The sequence below is a fragment of the Danio rerio genome, chromosome 1, assembly GCF_052040795.2.
Source record: "Danio rerio strain M-AB ecotype USA chromosome 1, GRCz13ab, whole genome shotgun sequence".
NCBI classification, from domain to species: domain Eukaryota; kingdom Metazoa; phylum Chordata; class Actinopteri; order Cypriniformes; family Danionidae; genus Danio; species Danio rerio.
The window spans coordinates 55,368,249-55,393,347 of NC_141021.1; the positions used below are offsets into that span (position 1 = coordinate 55,368,249).

General features: G+C 34.1%; 1 protein-coding gene across 10 annotated transcripts in view; it reads left to right on the top strand.

Annotated features, from left to right (window-relative positions):
- inpp4b (inositol polyphosphate-4-phosphatase type II B) overlaps positions 1-25,099 on the top strand; it is a 405,764-nt gene that overhangs the window by 16,147 nt on the left and 364,518 nt on the right. Inside the window, exons 3-4 of one of the 10 annotated variants that reach the window (XM_087237865.1) lie at positions 23,345-23,575; positions 24,598-24,824. The exons of 8 other annotated variants lie outside the window; for them this stretch is intronic. The gene's annotated coding sequence lies outside the window, so the exon portion shown is untranslated. The remainder of the gene's footprint in view (positions 1-23,344; positions 23,576-24,597; positions 24,825-25,099) is intronic. One more of the 10 variants, XM_087237879.1, reaches the window with a different exon arrangement.

Below are 25,099 nucleotides of genomic sequence, written 5' to 3' on the forward strand. Positions count from 1 at the left end.
GCTGCTCGTTCTTGGTTCGTGTCTTTAACGGCGCTGCTCTTAATTTAAGCTGCCCGTGGTTTGTTCACTGATTAATTGAGATGCTGTGCAAATGAGTATGTCTATGTGAAATTACACCTATTTATAGAGTCTGAAATCACTAAATTACTCCAGAAAGTAACTTGTTTGCATTGATTTTTAAAATGCAGTACAACATTTCTCATTAGAAACCTGATATTTGACAAATGCTCATCAAGGAATTACCCTGATTTCTTTTCGGAGCTTCAGCCTTTCCTCCTCTGAAAGAATCAATGGATTTTTGGCTTCATGTTGCATTGAAAGCCACATTCATGTTTGCTCACTTCTCATCAAACCTGCTTATCATCAATACACCCACAGTAAGGTCTGTGGTTTGATTAAATCTTCATCTGGTCGTGATATGAGCTCAAGGGGAACAAATGAGCAGACGTTCAGCCTCCAAACTCAACATCTAATCCATGTACGACGCAGCGTATAAGAACTCGGTGTGATTGTTCGCACAGGTACACATGTCCTCTGAGTGGAGAGATTAAATGGCATATTCAGACACGCTGGATGGCATCTTCTCATTACTTTTTGTCATTTGTCTTCCCACTAGTGTTGTTGCAGACTGGCTTTTTCTCAAATGCTCTGTCTGTTTCTCCATGGCTCATTTGGATGATTAGAGGACAGAAGGGTAAACCGTATGTTGCTGTCTGTGCCCTGGCAAATTAAATAAAATGCTTTTAAAGAAATAAATGAAAAAGAATTCTCAAAGACTTAGACAAACTAGACATTTTATTTTTTTTGCAGATAGACATTATGCATAAAAACATTGTCACCTTAAGTTGTAAAATTATTATTTTATTTTTATTATTGAGAACTATGTAAACCTCTTTGTTACTTAAAATAATTGTTAGTTAAAATAAAATGTGTTAAAGCTTATTTAATTTAACTAGTTGGTAGGGAAATGTTTCTTATTTTAATGAAGTTGATTTAAAATGAAAAAAATAATAATATATATATATATATACACACACACACACACACACACACACAGTTGAAGTCAGAGTTATTAGTCCCCTTTAATTTTTTTTCTTCTATTTAAAATATTTTCCAAATGATGTTTAACAGAGCAAGAAATTTTCACAGTATGTCTGATAATATTTTTTCTTCTGCAAAATGTTTTATTTGTTTTATTTTGGCTAGAATAAAAGCCGTTTTTAATTTTTTAAACACCATTTTAGGGACAATATTATTAGCCCCTTTAAGCTAATTTTTTTTTCGATAATCTACAGAACAAACCCTAACCTGCCTAGTTAACCTAATTAACCTAGTTAAGCCTTTAAATGTCACTTTAAGCTGTATAGAAGTGTCTTGAAAAATATCTAGTCAAATATTATTTACTGTCATCATGGCAAAGATAAAATATATCAATTATTAGAAATGAGTTATTAAAACTATTATGTTTAGAAATTTGTTGGAAACATCTCCCTGTTACACAGAAATTGGGTAAAAAAATAAACAAGCGGTCTAATAATTCAGGGGGGCTAATAATTCTGACTTCAACTGTATATATATATATATATTATAGAGAAAATTGTCAAGTTTGGTGAAGATTTAGAGACTAGATGAAAAAATAAGGTCACACTTTATTTTGAGTATTAGTAGACACTAGGGATGCAACAATACAGTTATGGTTGAATACATACCTCGTTTTTTTAACACCGTTTTCGGTTTGGTTTTGATGGCTTGACACGTGTTTTTCTTTTGATATTCTATGCTTAGGCAATAGGAACAGTAAGAGGTTAGAGAGAAAAAAGCTAAAAGCGATTTATTGCATTACTCCTTTAATTTACTTTAAAGCCAAGAAAAGTACAGTAGTTCCTATTGTATAAAAAACCGCTGACATCTCACAGCTGCTGGTAGCCCATGTTCAAACTGGGGAACACATACATTCCTACACTTTGAAAATAAACATACATGTGAAGTTAATAAAGATAAATTGGCCACTTCAAATAAACATATTTGTACTTTAATAAACATAAATAAACCATCTTAACTATCTTGATGCTGAAAAAAGTGTGAGACGGTAGTCTGTAAGTTATTGTGGATCGAGTGCTTTAATAAGATGACAAAAGTCTGCATCTCCATTCATTAAAAACAGTTGCAAATCTTTAGCAATGAACACCCGTACTGCCTCTGTTATTTTTATGTGTCTCTCGGAACCAGTTGGGCATGTTTGCTGGAAGAATTCAGCGAGGGATTGTTGTTTTTTGGAGAACTTTATTACCTTCTCTGCTATCCTGCCTTCGGATAGTGATATTGCTAGGTGATGACGCCGCAGATGTGCAGTCAGGTTGCAAGTGTTTCCGTTTGAGTAGGCTATACGTGTAAAACAATGCTTGCACAATGTTTTTTCTTTCATTGGCAATATACTCAACGGCAAAACCGAAATGTGCTCACACCGCAGATTTGAAAGATGCCGGTGTGGTGAGAAATCCGACGCTTTCTCATACTGTTGCCTAACCATACGTTCACACCGAAAGCGGCGAGAGCATCAAAGTAGCCGGAAGTTCAATGAGAGCTGGCAGCGATACGCGGGGAGGAGCAGTGTGGCGCGTCTTCTCCGGCGTGGGCGTCGAGGAGAGTTAAAATCAAGTCAACTTTATGGTAATGAGCTATGACGCTGTTCGGCGGCAAGCAATCAGAATGAAGACGTCCACCGCTTGATAGGAGTTCAGAGAACACAGACCTGTGAACTTTGGTTCTGACCACAGTTGTTCCCAAGGGTTTGATGAATGCGGTCGCCAGATTTCCAATTATTTACAATGTTTTCTTACAGGAACATGCATTAAATAAGTAGCTGGCGAGTTACTGATTTGCATTAATGTTATATAAATTTATCTTAAAAAAGCGGGAATCTCACACGACTTGACAGTACAAAACAGTATAGCTGCTTCAGGATATTTCAGACATATGGACACATATTGGATAAATAGAGCAAAGAAACACCACACACAACTTGATCTTCCAATGTTGTATGAATTTGATAAGAACTGCGCAACATTTTCACGCTAGAATTATGTTTTATGCAGGAATGTAACTGATATGCTGCAACGGCTCCTTTAAATACGAGATCAATGTAGAGAGTTTTGACGCTCTCGCCGCCAGAGCTGAAGGCAGACAGCGTTGTCGCCAGGGCGGCCAGAGCAACCTTGGACGCTCTCGCCGCTTTCGGTGTGAACGTACGGTTACTTTACCACCGCTTGCCATTTTAAAGTGTGGAATGAAAGTTAATCGCCCCCTAACTTGTGGGGAGGAGTTTCCTCATCTCAGCTTGTAGACTTACAGGCACACACAAACCGTCAATTCAGAGAGATATAAAATGCATATAAATTATTTATACGTAAAACCGGAAAAAACACAATTCACAAGCACGCATTAACCGTGGATGTCGCACCGATCAGTTCAATATTATATTGATAATTGTGGCATCCTAGTAGAAATCCACTAAGTTAACGCAACAAATTTGTTTTCCCAAAAAAAGTTGTCCCATAAAAAAAAAACCTAAAAGTAGTTTGAGCAAGCAGCAAAAATCATTTTTTGAGGGTATATAGTAGTGTTCATGGTGAGGATTTACTCTCTGGCCAAGATTAATCTCCAGTGTCTTCCCTCACATTTGCTAAGATATTGTTTAATGCCTTGAACAATGTGCCTGTGAGAACAAGCTCATAAATATAGCCATTTTTCTTCTTTCTCCGAAGCGCAGAGACTCTGCGGACTTAAATTCAGTGAAGGGAGGAAAAACGAGCCAGTGGTCGCTGGGTGCCATTTGTAAAAATTCCCTGGATTTGAATGAATTCACTTGAAATAAATGTTAGCGGCGGTGACAGGTCATTAATATAGTGCTATGTTGTGATTTAATGAGGGAGCGTTGAAATGCCACAGGAGACGCCAGAGCTACCAGAGAATTTTTATTTCTGGTTAACTGCTGTGTGCATCCCACAATGCTTCTCTTTCTCTCTCGCTGTCATAATAAATACAAAAGTAGTGGATTAGCCAAGGCTGAAGATGCCAGACTGCGTTTTCCGGCGCATTGTTATGGAAAATAGGCCACATGTGAGTTACGCATGGATGGAAAACATGTAGGGTTTCATTAAATACTTAAACTGCTTCATTTTTAAATGTGTTTATTGCATCTGCCAATGAAGATAGATATAGTGTGTATTTATCTAAATGATGCTGTTTAAATATTTGGGTTTGTTTGTTCGTTCATTCATCCATTCATTTATCCATTTATGTTTTATTCATTCATTCATTTGCTTTTTATATTCATCCATCCATTTATTCATCTGTCCATTCATTCATCTCTTCAATCATTTATTTTTTTAGTTATTCATTCATCTGTCCATTTATTTGTTTATTCATCTATTCATTAGTTTATTCATGTATTTGTTTTCATTCATTTATCCATCCATCTAGTCATAAATCTGTCCGTCCATTCATTCAGTCATTCATCTGTTCGCTCATTCATTTTATTTTATCCATTCAGTCATTTGTCCATTTATTCATCCATCCATTCATTCAACCATCTATTTATTAAATCATTCATCTGTCCATTAATTTATATATTTTTCATTATTTTTTATACATCCATCCATTTATTCATCCATCTATTTAATCAGCTGTCCATTCATGCATTCATTTAATTTATCCATTCATTCCTCTGTCCATATATTCGTTCATCCATTTATTTATTTATTTATTTATTTATTTATTTATTTATTTATTTATTTATGTGTTTTTTCATTTATTTGAATCATCCATCCATTCATTCAACTGTCTATATATATTTATTAATTCATTAGTTTATTCATTCATCTGTCCATTCATTCATTTATATTTTTATTAATTCATGTTCATTCACCCTTCCATCCATTCATTTATCCATCTATTCATCAGTCCATTCATTCATTTTATTTTTAATCCAATCATTCATCTGTTCATTTATTCATTCATTCATTCATTTATCTGCCCATTAATTCAATCATTTATATTTTTTCATTCATTCAATTATCCATCCATTTGTTAAGCTCTATTCATTCTTTATAAATTCATTCATTCATTCATTCATTCATTCATTCATTCATTCATTCATTCATTCATTCATTCATTCATTCATTCATTCATTCATTCATCCATCTGTCCATTAATTCACTCATTTATATTCTTTCTTTCAACATCCACCCATCCATTCATTAATCTCTATGCATTCTTCATAAACTCATTCATTTTTGTTCATTCATTCATCCATCCATCCATTCATTCACCCATTCATTCACCCATTCATTCATTCATTCATTCATTCATTCATTCATTCATATATCCATATCCATTCATGCATCGATCTGTCCATTTATTTATTAAGCACCTTCTGCTTACCAAGGTTGCAAAAATACAGCAAAATAACATTTAAATCCAAGAGAAATATTTTCTATACCTATGTATAGTAAATACATGTTATTTACTGTAATGCAAAGCTAATGTCTCCAGTCTTCAGATGTCACACGATTCTTCATAAACATGCTGCAAAACATACATGTTTTTTCTTATTGAAAACAGTTGTGCTGCTTCATATTTTTGATAGTTGTTTTGTCCTTAATAGTTTTTTTATGTTAAAGATTCTCTGATGAAAGGAATGTATTAGTTGGTTGTAGCTTAATAAATGTATTTTCTACTGTTTTGAATGTACACTTTATATTTATGAAATCCATTTTTTGAACATTTGGAATTGCACGAAAAATGTTTCCAATTTCCATTATTTTCCAAAAATATAATTAATTTTTGTGCCTAAAATCTTTTTATGACTCTCAGCCTCAGGCAAGAAAAACAGACTTACAGAGATGAGAAAAACAGGAGGAAAGTTAGGAAACATAAGAAACACACAATGTTATACAGCCTGATTTCTTTATAGCCTGTCAAGACGCCCACTGGTTATGCATTATGTTTGAACTGGGGATGGGGAAAAAAGTGTAATAGAAACACACGGCAGTCTGAACTACAACTATGAATCAAGAGCTTGAGCTTTAATTCAAGAAAAGCCAAGCCTGAAGCACAAGAGCAGATACATGGGCTATTCTGACACCACAAATCAAGCTGTTTTGTGTGGGTATGAATTACTGTGAAGCTTTGTAAAACGCTGCATGAAATATAGACTCATTATATATTACAGAGCATAAATATTTTTTTTAGGAACGTGCTTGTATGCATATACGAAGGTAAAAATGTGACGTTCAAACTGCAAACAAGCGTATTAGTAATAAAGGTGATGGATTCTGTCAAAATTATTAGAATATTATTCAGAATTATTCAAATATTTAACAAATTATGTTTTTCAGAGCAAGGAATTTTTCACAGTATTTCCTATAATATTACTATATAATATTCCTATATAATATATTTCTTCTGTAGAAAGTCTTTGTTTTATTTTGGCTAGAATAAAAGCAGTTTTTAACTTTTTAAATAACCATTTAAGGTCAATAGTAGCCTCCTTTTTTTTTTTTTTACATCTACAGAACAAACCATCATTATATAATGACTAGGGCCAGACGGACTCTGCGGACGTTTTGTTTTTGCTATTTCTGCAGAGAATTTTGGTACAACTCTGCGGATTTCTGCGGAATTATTTTGGGAGTATCATAACTAAAACGTTAATATATGAAATAAAAAATATCTTCAACTTCTATTTAATATTAAAAATGCAAATCCAATTAGATTAACTTTATTTGGTAAACAAAGCAAGTTTGTTATATAATATATTTAGTAAAAGACAGAAAATATTACTGTACAAACTGCATTGTACATAAATCAGATGAACATTTTCATATTAGTCAATAATTTTGCTGTAATTATTTTAAAAACTAAGTATAAATATAAATTTACACACGTTTACTCAAGTAGATAAACAGAATTAATGATGGGCTAAATGTCTGCGTAGAATCTGCGTAATTCTGCGTGCGCAGATTCCAGGTGGGCCTAATAATGACTTGCCTAATTAACCTAACTTGTGTAATTTACCTAGTTTAGCCTGTAAATGTCTTTAATGTCTTTAATGTCTTTAAATGTCACTACTTTTATGTTAGTATCTTGAAAACAATCTAGTCGAACATTATTTACTGTCAACATGGCAAAGATAAAATAAATCAGCTATTATAAACTAATTATTTAAATGATTATCTTTAGAAATGTGTTTAAAAAAAAACTTCTCTCCATTTAAGCATAAACAGGGGGCTAGTAATTTTGACTTCAACTGTATATAATGAACTCTCAGCACACTCAGTGAAATGCCGATACTGGAGCATATTACAAATAAAGCGTTAAGAGGATTCCAACACGTTTGTGTGTGAAAATCAGTACTTCAAAAAGTATTGGCTGCGTTTCAAACACTCGCTGAATCCTAACACAAGACGGATGAATATCAATAGCAGAGTGTGAAGCCTTAACAAACACTGAGTTATGAAGCTGTTTACATCGCCCAGTCTTCAGCTATATGATGATTTATGGTTGTTCTGGGGGGATTGAAGACATTTTTTTACACACTTTTGCACAGCTAGCTTTGATGACAGAGGTATAAATGCAATTGTTTTAATGAGCCTTTCATTTGTTTTATTTTGTTTGTTTTTCTTTAATGTAATGTTGTCTTTGGCTCAACGAACAAAGCATTCATTCATTTATTTTTTTCCACTTAGTGCCTTTATTAATCAGGGGTCATCACATAGGAATGAACCGCCAACTTATCCAACATATGCATTTTTTTTGAGTATTTATTGAGTTTTGCATTTATAATTTAAAGCAGTACATTACCCCTCTCCTACCGCAACCACAGCATTGAAAAAACAAAGCAGAAAAATAAAATGTATATCGTCGCAGATTTAACAATGAGAAAACAGTGTGTACCACATTTATTCAGTCCATATTAGGCTTGGGGGGCGATACGGTAAGATGGTATACCGCAGGATCTAAAAATAGCAACGGTGTCAGTTTCAATACTGTTATAGATGAGGGTAAATGTCTCCGGTATTATTGGTTCTATGGGTAGAGGTGAAGGTAAGACTTGTGATTTTTAATCTTTGGGTAATTGTCAAATGTAAAAAACTTAATGTCAACTGTTAGAATTGTATTGTATTGATGTACACCTGATTAATGATAATAGTTGATGCACTTTATCTCTGTAGAGTGAGGTCGTAAATGGGAAGATTGTTTATTGTTGTTGCTGTGAAGATTATAAATTATTGTGTGATTAATGGATAATGAAATGAGATTGACGGTCTAACTAATTGCACATGTTGATTGACTATGGGATAAAAGGGTGGAGTTAAAGAATTATGTCACACACTGAGGAAGGCTTTGTGCCGAAACGTCTGTCTGTCTGCTGTCACCAGTAAAATGTAAGAAAAAGTACAAATAAAAGCAGTACGAAGCAATTGAGTGCGAAGCATTACCCTCTTTTGAATAATAGCAACGATAAGATTATGTCACGGTTTATGGATCTGTGTGTTCCTCCTGTATGTTATGTATCTTGCCTTGTGTGTTGTCATGTGTGAGGGTGTGTGTTTGTTTACCTTTTGTGTTGACAGCGTGCTTTTGGATCAGCTGATGTCATCAGCTGACTTAATCATCTTCCAGCTGGTCCTTATTTGCCTGGCTATATATTTCCTCATGTGGTATGTTCTGGTTATCAGTCCGTTGTTTGTCTTGTTTCTGTCTGTTGTTTTCCAGAATCCTTCGTTGTTCATTGATGTCTTCATTGTGACCCGTGGCTCTCGTTTTGAACTTTCTTGTCTCCAGTTCACTCCAGTGATATCCTTTGTTTCATTTTTCAGTTAATAAACACTTGCAATTGGATCCTTTTCGTCTAGTGTCGTGACAGATTAACGCACCAAACCAAAGAAGAAACTAAAAAAAACGCAAGCGCGCAGGACAAACTTAGTAATACTGGTTTACCGTCATAAAAAAAAATGCACCTAAATAGGAGGCAAGTAATAAATATTAAATATCATTTATTTAATGCCTACAAATGCGTATGCGTGATTGTCATCACAGGACAGTGACAGACATTTTAGCTTAACCAATTCACCTATAGCGCATGTGTTTGGACTGTGGGGGAAACTGGAGTATTCAGAGGAAACCCACAAAAACACGTGGAAAAACAAACACAGCATCATGTCACGATAACCAGCGATCGTACTCCTTAGATTGCTGGTTCTCACTCACCAAACCATGGACTACACTTCCGCCTTTGATGGACTACATATTCATACAGGCACTCCGGTCACACTCACACATGCTTCCTCATCTAGACTGATTGCTCGCACCACCTGAGGATTGTCAGAGACTGATTACACACCCTACTTAAGCCACACACTCACCCATCCAGTTTGCTGAGTCTTGTTTGCTATAAGTGACATTACAACGTGTTATTCCTTGTCTTGTTTCCCCGTGTTTCTATGTAGCCTTGTATTCCTGTTCTTCCTGCCTTTTGACCTATTGCCTGTATATTGACTACGATTCTGGACTGCCTGCATATACCTGTTTTTACTTGTGTTGACCATTGCTTGCCTGGCAAAGAATAAACCTGCATTTGGATCTTACCTTCTGTTGTTAGTGTCACTCCCCGAGGTTACACAACTAGCCTAAATTCAACCAAATTCATAAGGGACTCCCAAACATGTGTAAAGAAAAGATAAATGACTAGAAAAAATATTTAAATACCATCCACTGTTAACAGTGTCCTGTAGAATCTACCGTTACTTACTGGCTGCAGTTCTCCAGTTACTTACTGTAAATCAGTTACTGCAAAAATACTGAATTTACCTTCACAACATCATTTACCTTGTATGTGTTGTATGCGTATTTACAGTATTGCATTCTTTACAGTAAAATATACAGTAACAGGGTTCAGCGCTAAGGATTTTTTCTACTGGGCCGATTGGGCCAGTGGTTGAGGTTTTTACTTGCCCTGGCAAAATTTTCACTGGCCCCACCAAAAAAAAAAGTTCATAGCTATTTCTTAGCCACATATGTTAAATATTGTGGCAAAATAATGTCTATGAATGTCTATGATATCTAGAATTTAAAGATGTAAAAAATGTTAATAAATGTATAATGAGCAAAATTTGTTTGATTTTATGCAAACGAAAGAGCAGTATGAAAAATGTGCTGGTATTTTATTGCAATTCTAAATAATTTTTATAAAAATGGCTTGCCAAACCGACATCTCTTTTTTTTTTTTTTTTTTTTTCTTATTTTCGTACCCATGTAATTGTCTGCTTCCAAGACTTTAGAAACTGACGTTTTCTTTTATCCTCATAGTTAGATGTTGCCATCTTTTCGCTGTACTTATTGTTATCATGTTATGAAAAAAATAGCATGCTCACCGTTACTGGCCGAAAGGGGCCAGTAACAATCCTGTCTACTGTCCCGAGCGTCTTTCACGCTGGCCCCGGGCCACCGGGCAGTCCTTATTGTTGAACCCTGAGTAATTTTCACAATGCAACCTGTATTGTGAACTGTATTTCACAATGCACTGTATGTGCTAATACAGTAACATACTGTATAACTGTACTACGGTAAAGTTCAATTAATATTACAGTTCAGTTAGCCAGTAACTGTAAAACAATTACAGCAAAAATACCACATTTACAGCACCATTTACCTTGTTGTATATGTATTTACAGTGTTGCATATCTTTACTGTAAAATATACAGTCATTTTCACAATGCAACTTACTAAAATAGAGTGATATACTGTATAGCTGTCCTACAGTAAAATACAATCCATATTACAGTTAAATACTGTAAAAATCATTAAAAGTGTCCAGTTAGTGAAGCAATTATAAGTGTGCATTATTACACGCTTGAGAGACGAAAATATGTGGGGGGGAAAAGATGGAGAAACAGGGCTAGATTTGACATTATAGATTGAGGCAGCTTGAGGTGCATTCAGAGAACGAGCTGTTAAAGAAAGAGCAAAGCTTTCATGCTAAAATATTGCTCAAAAACAGTTAATTGGCCCTTGTTTACAGGATTACCTGAAAGCACGAGCAGCCCAGCCAAAAAATAATAATAAAAAGAGAGAAAGGAATAAAGGGCTTCCTTTATTTCTGAAGGGATGTACTCCTTTATTTTAGAAATAACTGACAGCAATTGGTGGCTTGCTTTTACTCCCAAGAACAGCGAATGTGTTTTAAAAGCACCGTATATGTGCTTGATGGTTTGCTCTAAACAGCTTCGAACAATTGCTTTCCAGGAAACTCAACTGACCCTGACATCAGTTCTATTAAAGAGACACAAAAGATGGTCATTACTTTTGAAAATATTAAATTACAAAAAGGATGCGTTTCCACCGAACAAAAAAAGCCATAATTATAGTCCATTTTCAAAAAGGATTCACTAGCCTTGAAGAAGAAAAACAAACACTTTTAGGAGGAAAGCAGCATTTGTATTTATAAAAATTAGTTGTGTGTATCACAAAAGATTCTGTGCAGTGTTCTCACATTTTATAACATTCAGCACTTTGTGCAAGATTTATGTTAAAATATTTATTTGGAACAGAGAGCAGACTAAAGAGCACATTTATGTTAAGATTTATATGATTAATATAGGAAAACAAGCAATTTTAGGGAATGAAATAGAATAAATATTTATGAAATACAGTTTGTATTTTTATTCATTCATTTTCTTGTATACTCATATTACTCATACACTACGGACAATATAGCCTACTCAATTCACCTGTACTGCATGTCTTTGGACTTCTGGGGGAAACCAGAGCACTCAGTGGAAACCCACGCGAATGCAGGATGAACATGCAAACTCCACAAAGAAACGACAACTGAGCCGAGGCTCGACCCAACGACCTTCTTGCTGTGAGGCCACAGCATTACCTACTGCGCCACTGTGTAAAATATATTTTTTCATTTGAAAATGTGATAAAATTAAAAAGTATATAGTTCTTTTTCAATTATATTTACACCTACCGTCCACTTTATTAGGTACACTTTACTAGTACAAGGTTGGAGCCCCCTTTGCCTTCAGAACTGCCTTAATTCTTGGCATAGATTCAATAAGGTACTGGAAATATTTCTCAGAGATTTTGGTCCATGTTGACATGATAGCATCACGCAGTTGCTGTAGATTTGTTGGCTGCACATCCATGATGTGAAACTCCTGTTCCACCACATCCCAAAGGTGCTCTATTGGATTAAGATCAGCTGACTGTGGAGGCCATTTGAGTACAGTGAACTCATTTTCATGTTCAAGAAACCAGTCTGAGATGATGCACGCTTTATGACATGGCACATCATCCTGCTGGAAGTAACGATCAGAAGATGTGTACACAGTGGTCATAAAGGGATGGACATGGTCACCTACAATAGGTAGGCTATGGCGTTGACACGAGGCACAATTATTACTAATGGGCCCAAAGGATGCCAAGAAAATATCCTCCACACAGCATAAAACCACCATCAGCCTGAACCGTTGATACAAGGCAGGATGGATCAATGCTTTCATGTTGTTGATGCCAAATTCTGACTCTACCATCCGAATGTCGCAGCAGAAATCGAGACTCATCAGAGCAAGTGCCGTTTTGTTTCTATTGTCCGATTTTGGTGAGCCTGTGTGAATTGTAGCCTCAGTTTCCTGTTCTTAGCTGACAGAAGAGGCACCCGGTGTGGTTTTCTGCTGCTGTAGCCCATCTGCTTCAAGGTTGGTCGTGTTGTGCGTTCAGAGATGCTCTTCTGCAGACCTCTGTTGTAATGAGTGGTTATTTGAGTTACTGTTGCCTTTATATCAGCTGGAACCAGTCTGGCCATTCTCCTGATCTTTGGCATCAACAAGACATGTGCGCCCAGAGAACTTATGCTTACTGGATACTTTCCTTCTTTCGGACCATTCTCTGTAAACCCTAGAGATGGTTGTGCGTGAAAATCCCAGTAGATCAGCAGTTTCTGAAAAACTCAGACCAGCCCGTCTGAAACCAACAAACATGCCACGTTCAAAGTCACCTAAATCACCTTTCTTCCCCATTCTGATGCTCGGTTTGAGGTGCAGTAGATCGTCTTGACCATGTCTACATGCCTAAATGCATTGAGTTGCTGCCATGTAATTGGCTGATTAGAAATTTGCGTTAACGAGCAGTTAGACAGGTTTTCCTATTAAAGTGGCCAGTGAGTGTATTTTGGAGACTTGCTTTATTAGTTTGGCTGGAATAGCCCAAATGAAGTTATTTAAAAGTATTTTAATAATGAATGTTTAAGTATGTGTCGATTAATCTTCTCACCATTATTAATATTTATACTATTACTATTAATATAATATTTATTAATATTAATTTTCCTAAATTATAGCAAAAATATTTATTTCAAATAATTTTAATAATATTAAATGGTGAAATATGTGTTACATATGTCTTCTCTCAAATGTATTACTAATGTCATTATTATAGGAAATACTGTGAAAATTTATTTTCTTAGTTAAAAATTACTTGTGAAATATTTAAAATATAAACATTTGAAACAATTATGCAATGATGAAAGATTCAGTAAATAAAAGTTGTTTCATAAAATATTAATTATCAAAGTACATTTTTAAAAATAAAATGTTTTCTGTATGTAATAAACTAATGGCTGTGTTGAAATATTGAGATTAGAACATTAATGTAACCGATGACAGACTTTCTCCAAAGTAGTAATGAAAGGAAGACTCAGGGGTTTAATTAGACTATATTAATCTTCCACCTGTAATGAAGACAAATAGCTGATGAACATGAATTGGGCCTAGAAATCTTTTCTCTCATGACAGTCAAGGTCATGTTTAACAAAAACTCTTAAAAGATGAATGATCTAAGTTTTAGTTTGCGCTTTTCATGGGGGCGGGCTTATATTTATAATTATCATTAAGAATGCAGAACATACCACATGCTGTAAAAACAAGACATAAACAGTAATAGCAATGGCAATAAGAGTAATGTTTGTAGTATTGATTTAGTATGTAGCATTCACAGTCATAATGATAATGCCTTACAATTTTTTTTTGATGCCTTTAAAAAAACTAAAGTTGGCGATGATAAATTCAATTTTCTGTAGCAACAGCAATAATAGAAAAAACAATGACGCATATACCACATCTTATCCTAGTGTCAGTGAAACAAAAAATTAAGAAAAAAAATTATTACAAAAATTATGCATACTTACACACAGTATTTTGAAGCGTCCATGATACCAATATTGTGCATGTTCATTATTACGATATATAGAATTATTCAACATTGTTGCACCTTCTGGTTACGTATTTCGCAGTCTTCAAAATTGTAGACCTGGTAACGTATCCACTATGAGCCTGGATTGACATTATTATACATCTGTCTGAAATACTTGCTTCTGGTTGTGCAGTCGTGACATTCAAAGGTATGTTATTCGAAGATAACAACTACTAAATAACACAGGCCCATCTGGGAACTTTAAATCACCTTGAACGTCAGTGAATCTTTTCACATCTATATACTTACAGTCACATTCGCATGTATCTGCTTGTCTTTCATGCCATGGTTTTTAGACTAAAGGGGATTATTCTGCGAAAATAACCTCCTGTATGTACTTTCTCACTCATTACATGGCTTCTGGCCACAAAATATAAAAATTAGACACAAAACCTTGTTCTTAGCCACATAAGTTTGATCCTTTTTTAATTAAATGCAAAGCTGACTGAAATGAAAACAGCTGATGGAGTATACACTAACCTGCGTATTATTTAATCACAAGATGGCGCTAAACAGTCAAAAACGCAAAGCTGACAGAAACTAAACTGACTAAATGTAGCATATACTAACCTACATATAATTCATTCATTCACAAGATGGCGCCAAGCAGTTAAAAATGCAAAGCTGACAGAAACGGAAACAGCTGATGGAGTGTACAGTAACCTGCACATTATTCCATCACAAGATGGCGCCAAAAGCAGACAGAAACTAAACTGGCTGAATAAAGCATAGGCTAACCTGTGTATTATTCATTCATTCACAAGATGGCATCAAACATTCATAAACCAAGGTGTGACAGATAGGCAGATGCAATATAGACGTGAGCATATGAAATTGAATGTATTCACTGACGGTCAAGGAAATTCAATGTTTTTAGATGAGCCTGTGTTATTTAGAGGTTGTTAACTAGGAATAACATACTGTAGAATGTTGTGACTGTCCAATCAGAAGCTAGTATACATGCACAGCCATGTTAAAATCTGCAATAACCTCCTGGATGTACTTTATCCCTAACTTTGCATATGTCTAGTGTTGTGTGGTTGTGTGTGTTTCCCTGACCTGTTCACATGATCGATCTGCTCCTCCATGGCTGACGGTCTTTGCACATATATTTCCCCTCTGCCGCAGCAGCCGAAGGGAAGCCGTTATGTGTTCAGACTCCAGCATGTCAAGCCTCATATACATAAATCTGACGGCTTTACAGCAAAGAAACTCAGGTTTACACGCCGTGTCCTGCTATTGATTATACTCTATGCTATTATATTTTATACTTGTCTTTCTGCCTCTTTAATACATTATAGTTGCTCAAAGAAGAGTTTTACTGGTTTCCTTTTGTGCTCTGATGGTTTATTTTGATATTGTTTGTGAAGCTTTTTTAGAATGTTTAAAAGGATTTATGGAAAGATTTTACACTAGCTGTTAAATGTTTTAAGTGACAGAACATTATTGGGTATTTTACATACAGTTGCAAGCAAAAATAATAGGACTTTTGTTTAAATAATTATTTTTCAAATGTTTCTCAATTGATGTTTCACAGAGCAAGGACATTTTTCACAGCATTATATATATATATATATATATATATATATATATATATATATATATATATATATATATATATATATATATATATATATATTTATTTATTTATTGAATGTCAAGAGAAAGTCTTATTTTATTTAGTTTAAATTAGTTTATTTCTCCACATCATGTTTTTTTCCTGGGATTAATATTTCTAAGGGAGCTGTTGACATGGAATTGAACCAATTTTTTGGTAAAAACCCAAACAATACACACATTAAAACAAACAAACAAAAAAACTGATTTTTTTTTTTATAACAATGAAATTACATAAGGAGAAAGTCATAAACTGCTGAAATGTATTTAATACCTTATGGTAGCTTAAATATGCCTCTCATATGGAGAATAAAATTACATGCATTGCTCAGGTGTGAGTTTCTTTAACAGAGTGTAAAAATCCTGATGGTTCTGTGGGTTTCGTTTATCAAAGCTGAGCTTTAATCAGTATTTTCTAATAGATTTGAGTCAGGTGATTGGCTGGGCCATTCTACAGCTTGATTTATTTCTCTGAAAGCATTTGAAAGTTTCATTGGCTGTGTTTTGGATCATTGTCTTTCTGAAATGTCCACCCTGGTTTCATCTTCATCTGCTAATGTAGATGTTGGACTGAAGCAGCTGATATTCATTTATACTGAGGAAGAGCAGAAATTGTTGAAGAACTACTGAGAGATTTTAGCTGCTGTCTGGGCTTTCTCTGCCTTTCTACTACTCCCTTTTGTCTTGTGTTCAATACTTTTTCCTTGTGTCATTTCATTTTGTTACACATAACTTAATTTGTAAACTAATTAATATTGTTCTCTTTGCATATATGGATTTCTTTAGTTGTTACCAACATCCAGAGAAATTATCAAGTTCACAGCGTCTTTAAAAATGTTTTCTGAGAAAATTGATAGTGTTGAATACATTTTAATACACATATAATACATTTTTTCTCTCTCTCTATCTCTTTATATATATATACATATATATATATATATATTTATATATATATACATATATATATATATATATATATATATATATATATATATATATATTATGATTATTTTTTTAGGTGGGCATAGATTATTTTTCGATCTAGATAAATCTCGGAATTAATCTAGATTAAAATGGCTCATTTAAATTCTGAGGCATTTAGAATATGTGTGCTGCCAAATTAATAAGTCTTTGAGAACAGGTTTCTCAAGCCAGGTGGCGCATTAGACCAGGTAAACATGAATTTTGAACCTTAGGCCTACATGCGCTCCAAAAAGCAATTTTTTATTTATTTTTTTATTATTATTATTTATTTTATTTTTTTATTATTACCGTGATCCGACTAAAGTCATAACTGAACTAAACAGAAATGGCATTAAGATATGTGGAGTATGTGTATATTGAAGTAAACACCGCGATCAAACTATTACCGTCATGGAGGACTTTTTGCCAAATTTTCCGATAAGATCCACACCACACACATGCGGCTGTCAGTAAAGGACCCCACAAACACACACACATCACGAAATGTGGAAGTTTTTTTCTTTCTGTTTGGCGTGCGTTATTAGATTCCATAATACTCTTACCAGTCCTTACTCCTTATTTGCGTCTAATACCTCAGTTTGTCAAGGTGGCATAAATGAAATGTTCATGAGGTAAAGTGAAACTGCCAAACCGCAGTTAGAGTCAGGCTGATTTGATTCAGAAGGGCACTTTTTTGTAAAACATATGCTGGATAAGTTGGTGGTTTATTCTGCTGTGGCGACATCTGATCAAAGGATTAGGATTAAGGAGAAGTAAAATGAATGATTAAATGAAGTTTTGTACAAGACACCAAACCTTCAGTGTGTATTGGCCAGTCAGTGTGGTTTGCATGTTAATGTGGTCTGGTGGTCTCGATCTCTGCAGTGTGTAGCAGCGTTTGCTCGCTCTTTAACCTCATGAATAAGTGACGCTCTACTATTGACGGTGTTGTAAATGCGGTCAGCCACACACTCTTTGTTTAGAGGGTTTGTTCTGCTACACGTATTTCTCGTTGTATTTGAGGCTTTAATGAGCTGCGTTCTCCATTTGTGTAATATACGAGTGTGTGCTCAATAAGCGCATCAGTCCTGTAATGAATAGTGCTGTGTTCATGACCACGGGGAACACAATTGATCATCCTGTTTTTCACACCCTGTAAGGTGTTATTGATTGAACGCGGCACTGTCTGTAGTTCTCATTCTTATCATGTGTCTGTGCCTGTGTGTGTGTCTCTGTGCGTATATATACACATTTTGGATGTAAATAGTAAAAATAAAAATAACAAAAATAAATGTAAATGTTTTTTACATTGTAATATTATTGTAATTACGATGATATGATATTGCACTTAATCCTAATAGTTTGTAAATGTCTTTTTGTATATTTCATGTACAGCATTTGTGTGTTTAAGTTATATACATATACGCAGTACACATAATATGCAATTACAAACTTTTTTTTGGATGTAATTACTATTATATTGGGATTACACTGTATTTACACCCAAGATTTACAAACGTGTTTGTATTTTTCATGTACAGTGTGTTTTTAGTTGATCCATGACAATATTTATAAATGTAAATGTTTATTTCTTACAATATTTGGTTATTTATAGTTTTTATATGTAAATATTCACAGTACACAAGTAATTATAAACTTAATTACTATGTTATTACATTGTAATTACATTGCTAGTGCATTGTATTTACATCCAGAATAATATTTATAAAGGTAAATGTAAATGTTTCTTTCCTACAGTATTTGGTTATTTAGTTTTCTATGTAAATATTCACAGTACACATGTAATAACAAACTTAATTACTATGTCATTACAGTGTATTTACATTGTTACAACATTGTAGTTACATTGTAATTACATTGTTACACCATTGTAACGACATATTGCATTGTAATCACTTTATTATAACATTGTAATTACAATATTAAAACATTGTAATTACATAATTAATATTACTATCATTACATTGTTATACTACTGTAATTACATTGTTGTAACATTGTAAATACATTATGACGTTACCCCTAAACGTGATAGTTTGTAAATGTTTTTTTGTATATTTTATGTACAGTATTTGTGTTAAAGTTCATACATATACAGAGTACACATGTAATATGCAATTACAAACTATTTTTTGGATGTAATTACTTTGTTGTTACCTTGAAATATATTGGGATTACACTGTAATTACACACAAGATTTACAAATGTGTTTGTATATTTCATAGTATTTCATGGTATATTTCATTGTTTTTAACATTGTAGTTACATTGTTATAACCATGGAGTTACATTGTATTTACAGTAATATTATTATTATTATTATTATTATTATTATTACATTGTTATACCATTATAAATACATTGTTATGACATTGCACCTAAACCTGTGATAGTTTGTAAATGTCTTTTTGTATATTTCATGTATAGTATTTGTGTGTAAAAGTTATATACACAGTATACATGTAATATGTAATATCAAATGGATGTAAATACCATGCCGTTACACTGTAATATATGGGGATTACACTTTAATTACAAGCAAGATTTACAAACTTGTTTGTATATTTCATGTACAGTGTGCTTTTATAGTTGATCTATGATATTTATAAATGTAAACGTTTCTTTCCTACAGTATTTGGTTGTTTGTAGTGTAATACATATAAACACAGTACACATGTAATTAAAAACTTAATTACTATGTCTTTACATTGTAATTACATTGCTATTGCATTGTAATTAAATCCAGGATAATATTTATAAACGTAAATGTTTATATATTACATGAATAGTATTTGTGTTGTTATACGTAAATATATACAGTATTTTAATTATAATGTTTTGCTTTGAATATACCTAAAGTGTTATAACATTTTAGTTACATTGTTATAACATTGTAACTACATTGTTATTACATTGTATCTACGTTGTAACTGCATTTTAAAACATTGTAATCAGTATTATACCATTGTAATTGCATTATTATTATTATTACATTGGTATAATGTTGTAATTAAATTATTTTAACATATGATAGTTTGTAAATGTTTTTTTGTATAATTTATGTACAGTATTTGCGTTAAAGTTATATACATATACAGTACACATGTAATATGTAAATACAAACTTTTCTGGATGTAATTACTATCATATTAGGATTACACTGTAGTTACACCCAAGATTTACAACTGTGTTTGTATATTTCATGTACAGTGTGTTTTTATAGTTTATCCATGATAATATTTTAAAATGTAAATATTTCTTTCCTACAGTATTTGGCTATTTATAGTTTTATACGCATAAACAGTACACATGTAATTATAAACTTAATTACTGTCTTTACATTGGAATTACATTTCTACTGCATTGTAATTACACCCAAGATAACATTTTTAAACTTAAATGTTTATATATTTCATATATAGTGTTTGTGTATTTATACTTAATTTCACACAGTGCTTATGTAATTACAATCTTTTATTTTGGATGCAATTACATTGTAATTATATTGTTACAACATTGTTATTACATTGTTATTACATTGTAATTAAATTATTATAACATTGTACCTAATGCTATGATAGTTTGTAAATGTCTTTTTGCATATTTGTGTGTTAAAGTTATATAGAGTTATATGGATTTACAAACATTTTGGTATATTTCATGCACAGTGTGATTTTATAGTTTTTCCATGACAATATTTATAAAGTAAAAGTTTCTTTCTTACACTATTTGGTGATTTATAGTTTTTTACATAAATATACACAGTACACATGTAATCACAAACCTAATTACTATGTCCTTACATTGCACGCTCTGCTCGCGCTTGCGGTGTGAAACAGGCATTAGTTGCCTGTTTCACACCGTTGCATATAATTGGCCAAATAAATGATTTGACATTTTTTTACTCCTTTAATGTACACTGAAAAAGATAAGTGCATTATTTGAAAAATAGGTGACACAGTGGTTAGCACTATTACCTCACAACAAGAAGGTCACTGGTTGGAGTCCTGGCTGGGTCAGTTGACATTTCTGTGTGGAGCTCCGTGTGCTCCGGTTTTCTCCTCAGTCCAAAAACATGCGCTATGGGTGAATTAAATAAGCTAAATTGGTTGTAGTGTATGAGAGTGAATGTGAGAGTGAGTGTGTGTGGATGATTCCCAGTATTGGGTTAAAGCTGGAAAGACATCCGCTGTGTAAAACATATGCAGGATAAGATGGTGGTTCATTCTGCTGTGGCGACCTCTGATGAATAAGGTACTAACTGAATGAAATTTAATGAATGAATAATTTTTTTAAAGTAACACAGTAGTTATTTTCCCTGGTAATTAGTTACTTTTACAATTATGTAACTCAGTTACTAACTCAAATACTATTTGTGAGAAGTAACTAGTAACTATAGCTAATTACTGTTTTAAAGAATAATGCCCAACACTGTTTCCAACACAATATTATTGACTTTAATCCTTATCCAACAGTAGGAGACAAAGTTCTCATCAGAAAATAAAAAAAAACTTGTCTTTTTCTCCTGGTAAAAAATGTGTTGAACATTTTCAATGGCGCACAAAACGTTCCCTGAGCTCCGACACGATCATATTAACTGATCTTTGAATAAGGGACCTGTTGTGTGTGTGTGTGTGTGTGTGTGCGTTGATCTGAGTGTGTGTGTGTCAGATAATTGTCAGAGACACAGCAGCATTGGGAGCCTCTGGGTTTGTTTGGGAAGTAATTGGATTTTCCTGAGCCTGTGGGGAATGGAGAAGTGCTTGGAGAGGAGAGAAGTGTGGACAACAGTGCACTTCAGTCTGATTGAAACACAAGCTGGATGACTCTTCCATTACGGCAAAAAACACCTTCCCTCCCGCAAGAGATGCTCTCATGGGGATTTGGTGCCTCTTGCTTTTTTTCCTTCTCTTTCTCTGCTTGTATTGTTGTCTGCTGGTGCTGGAGATTTTATTTTATTCATTTTTGTTTATTTATTTTATTAATTTTATTATCATTCGTTTATTCATTTACTTTTCAGCTTAATCCCTTTAATAATCTGGGTCACCACACCGTAATGAACCGCCAACTGATCCAGCATGTTTTACACAGCGGATGCCCTTCCAGCTGCAACCCATCACTAAGAAACACCCATACACTCTCACATTCACACATACACACACACACACACACACACACACACACACACACACACACACACAAACACACACACTACGGCCAATTTAGTTTATTAAATTCACCCATACCACGTGTTTGGACTGTGGGGGAAACCCACACAGTCCAATGTGGAGAAAATGTGGGGAAAATGAATGAAATAATGAATAAATTAGTATCTATATATATTTGTTGACCAATATATGTATATATATTGCTAGACTGCTATCAACTGTTTTCTCAGAGGATGAAAAGCTGACGAAACATTGCTGTTACTCTGATACAAGTTTTATTTATGGAGAAAATGAAAAAGCACTGCAGGTTTTGGGTGTTCTGTGTTTGCCTGAGATAATTAGTCTACCAAAACGTGTAAATTCCATTCAAACTATAAAGCTGATCGGTCAGTTCTTGTCACATGACTCGTGGTGCGCTCACAGCATTCTGAAAATTTGCTCCCAATATGCGTGTCTATATTGGAAAAGACATGACGTGAACGGCTGTGATCATTTGCTGTCTCCAGCAGTTGATCTTCTTGCACATATATGCTGGATTCACCTGATTAGTTGACAAATGGGTTGCGGATCCTTATTTTGACAGTTTTTGGGTCCTTCTCTTGGCCTTATCCTCTTCCAAAGACGTCTGTTTCTTACTAATTTTGCTGCTTGTGGGGTTAAATTTTGGCTCTCAAGTGACCAAAAAGCGAGAGAATATGGTCAGTTTTCATAATACGGTCATGATTTGTAACTATTTCTTGTGCAGCCCGGTACCAAATTGATCCATACACCAATACCGGTCCGCGGCCTTGGGGTAGGGACCACTGATCTAGGTCATAACATTAAGTAAACACAACACGCACAAGCCAAAAACACTCAAAACAATTCAGTTTTGAAACATTTTCTTGTGTCTTTAACACACCCATTGAACATTCACTGGAGTAGATATGTATTTCTGTTTTATTTAAGCATACCTCATGCATTTTTATGACACTAGCTTGTTGTTTTCATGACTGTTTGGCAGCACAAGTCACTATCTCCTTTAATGTCATGCAAAAGAAAAGCTTGGAAATTCATTTCAACATCTCCTTTGCTGTTTACAGAAAGAAAGAAAACATTTAGGATTGGATGCAACCATGAGGAAATTAAATGCTTTGTTTTGGCCGCTTTTTAGCTGCACAGAATAAGCTTTTCACCCAAATCACAACAACTCAGTTTGAAACAACATCATATTTCATGTGTGCTCGCGTGTTATCCTCCCCATTTGTTTCTTTTCAGATGCTGAAGCTGTTTTGCACAGTCATGTTTTGCTCTGGTCCTCCTGATCGCCCTCTAGTGGCTGTTCTATAGTCTGAAAATCAAGTGTGTGTTTCTCTGGGGAGAAGTAGAGGATTGTGGCATCAGACTGAGACTCCGTTAATCTGCTAGTACTGCAGTGAGAGTCACAGTTGACTTCACATTCCCACAGCGAAACCAATACCTCAACACTTCACAAGTGTCACGGCGTCCGTATGTGAATTTACCTGTCCTGACACAATACTTAGATTTAGAAGAAAATACACTATCTGCACTATTCTAGAAAAAACATACTGTGATATTTAATTTTTCTGGGATGTAAATGAAAGATACTGGGAGTTTGAATAACTGTTTGGAAATAATTAACCATGGTAGATTTGTATAGAAGTGGTAGCTGTATAGAAGAGTCTTGAGGAATTTCCAGTCAAATATTATTTACTTTCATCATGGCAAAGATCAAATGAATCAGTTATTAGAGATGAGTTATTAAGTTAAGAAATGTGTTGAGAAAATCTTCTCCGTTAAACGGAAATTGGGGTAAAAAAAAATTAAACAGGGGGGTGAATAATTCTGACTTCAACTGTGTGTGTGTGTGTGTCTGTGTGTATATAAATAAATTCCATATAAATACAGTACAGTGTCCAGTATAAATAAATGCAGCTCCTGGTCAACTATAATTCAGGCTAAACATTGCGTGTCTTGCAGTGTGTCTATTGTGGGTGCACAGATTGTGATATCGATGCTAAAATGATGAATTGTGCTGCCGATTTTTACTCAGCATAATTTTAATTCGGGAAAAACTATTCAGGTAGAACAAAGAGTGTGTTCATAATTGGCTTTATTTCTTTAAAGAAACATTAAAAAAGGCACTCTGCAACTCTGAAATTGTAACATTGTGTAAGTATTGTAGTTGAATATTTTGAAATAGTTTTTATTTTTAGATTTAGCCATTTTTTTTTTTTATTTGTTTTTAATAAACATTTTAGTAATTTGGTTGTTTTCGATTAACAGCGCTTTGTCTTTAATGTTTTCCACATCGTTGACAATTAGATAGAGAACCTTCTGGTTGAGATAGCGTCTGCTGGCACGTGCTGGTGTTAAGGTTGTGCTACAAAAATAATAATAATAATAAAAAAAAGTGATATGCCACCAAAAAAGATTGCCACACAGGCGGAGGAAATTGATGTATCAATTGATTGCAAGATATGTTTACAGAAGAAGTTTTTTGTTGTTAGACAGCAGCAGAAGATGATCATGGGCCTGGTGGAAATGACAGCCTTGAGGCTACAAAACATTGAAAAGGACAAGCGGATACTGTTACTAAAAAATCGGGTGGCTGATCTAGAGCAATTCACCAGGATGAATGAAGTCGTGGTCATCGGATTAGAAATATGCACGAGCAGTGACGACGCAGGGTGGAGCGGAGATTGAACAGCGGGATGCTGCATCAGTGGAGCAACAGGTGACAGCATTCCTTCACTCAAAGGGGATTGAGTTGGATAGGGGTACCGTAGATATGAAGGAACAAATTGGATAAACCAGCCATTATCATTAGTTTTGCAAATCAGAGATGCAAATTAGAACTATTGAAGCAGGGCAGTCGATTGAAAGGTACTTGTATATGAATGAACACTTGACTAAGAAAAATGCGGACATTGCCAGGAAGGCGCGAATGTTAAGAAGAAAGGAAAAAAAATACAATGTATATGGACTACAAATTGTAAAATATTTATTAAG